Genomic DNA, 2,323 nt, shown 5'->3' with positions numbered 1-2,323 from the left:
CACCATTATCTTCAATATCTCCATACATTTTTAGGGGTCATCTTCGATGGGTAAACTGAATCAATAGGGACTTCTACCTGTGTTCTTCTGTGAATCTCACAAACACATTAGTCCCTCAACCAAGTTTTGTCGCCAATACTCCAAAACCAACAAAGGGTGGCACTAGATGCACTTACAATCTCCCCCTTTTTGCTGATTGATGACAAACTGGTTAAAGTTCTCAACATGGCCAAAAATATGTAAAAGTTAAGGAACAAGGTCTTTGGCTTCATGAAATTGAAAAGGGGCTTCCCCTGAAGATGTGCATACAAGTAATTTTGTAGCGACCAGACCTCAAACAGTCTGTGCTGCTGTGCATCAGTGTCATCCCTGGATCAGTAATGCTGACACGCACAGTACAAATGGGGGATTTATACCAGAGTAGCAATCACACACTTATTACATCGAGTATCTCAAAAGAGAAATAAGTATGATAAATATGGCTTAAGGCCATCTAATACGATAACAACGGAAGACTTGGAAGATAAGTGAGTCCATCAACTCCAACGGCATCACTGAGTATAAGACCACGACTTAAGGCACCTTACTCGTCGTCTGAAAAGTCTGCAACATAAAACGTTGCAGCCCGAAAACGGGTCAGCACATGGAATATGCTGGCAACGTAACACATAGAGAGTAATGAACATAATAATGCTATACTACATGCATATATGGCTGGTAGAAGGCTCTATGGTTACAGTTTTGCGAAAAGCCAATTTTTCCCTACTGCAAAGGAATAAATTTTGTTTAACTATCATGGTGGTTGTTAAACATTGATGGTTGACAACATATCAATCCCAATTAAGTATCATCATTAACCCAACAAATTTAATTAAAGTAACATGGTGATGAGATTCACATGATAATCCAAGTACTAGATACTCAAGATGTCCATAACCGGGGACACGGCTAACCATGATTAGTTGTACACTCTGTAGAGGTTTGCGCACTTTTCCCCACAAGACTCGATCGCCTCCGCTTGATTCTCGCACTACATGATGTTTGAGAAACGGATGACCAAGACACAGTCTTTCAGAAACAATAACTCTTTACTCCGGGTGGACAGTTACACCTACTTTCCCCTACATCTGCTAGCCCACCTCTTCAAGAGATCATGTAACCTACTCAACTATGCTAGAGCCCATAATAGCTTGTGGCTGCACACGGAAGTTTCTAGCATGAATAACCTTATGGTCCCTTTGAGCCTGGGTGGCGGTCCTTAGAAAAACATGCAACACTGGGTTCTCCAGGTGCCTCAATCCACCCAGATGTGAGTTTTAGTTGCCACCTTAAGTAAACCATTAATTAACAATCTCACATCTGTCGTGAATATCTCTCAAACCCAATCCACGTCTACTAGCATAGCATAGCGATATAAGCAAACGTAGAAGTAACTCCCAAGGGTTTGATAATAAACAGGTAATAGGTACTACCTCAACTACATCCCAATACCCATGATTTAATTAGATCCTAACCATGCAATGTTTGAGGGTTGGTCTAATGCAATAAAACTGGGTAGTAAAAGAGGTATGATCAATGTGTTACTTGCCTTGCTGATGATCCGTGAAACTTAGCGATTCGAAGTAGCAAGCGGCGCACTCCGGGTACTCTATCGCAAACAAACAAGCATACAATAAGCACTCATCAAATGCACAGGTAAAACTCAAATAACGATCTAACCAGAAAGTTCAACTTAAGAACTCCGGTTTGCAAAAAGAATCGAATCGAACGAAGCAACGAAAGTCAAACGGCGAGAGAAACAAGCTTCGTTTACTAATCTGGATCTAGGTCAAATTTTACAGTAGAAAAAACTTGTTTGAGTGGGTTAAACGGAAAGAGAATTTTGAGACGAAACTCTAGGCGCTTGAATCGCCTGATTCCGATAAACGAGCGAAAAGATAAACGAAAACGAAAATCTGATTAGAAATCGCGGTCTGGAATAATCGCGGAAAATCCAACGAAAAAGAAAACTGACGAACAGTTAAACGAACGGACGTTCGTTAACAGCGTCTAACCGACGAACACGTTCGTTAAAACGAACGGGTCGGTGAACGTTCACTAATTAAATAAACCGAAAAGAAATAAACCGATCTATATATAAAAAACTAGGGTTTCGAAAAAAATAAACCGGGGTGGTTTTTCTTTAAAAAAAACCGGACGGCGAACGGCGGCGGCTCCGGCTAACCTCCGGCGAGGCTCGGGACGGGCTCCGGCGGGTCGGGCGAGGTGCGGCGAGGGGCGGCGAGGCTGCGGGCGTCGTCGGGAGGCGGCGGGTCGACGAGGC

Source organism: Triticum aestivum, chromosome 7D (genome assembly GCF_018294505.1).
Source record: "Triticum aestivum cultivar Chinese Spring chromosome 7D, IWGSC CS RefSeq v2.1, whole genome shotgun sequence".
Classification (NCBI taxonomy): Eukaryota; Viridiplantae; Streptophyta; class Magnoliopsida; order Poales; family Poaceae; genus Triticum; species Triticum aestivum.
This window is presented reverse-complemented; position numbering follows the sequence as displayed.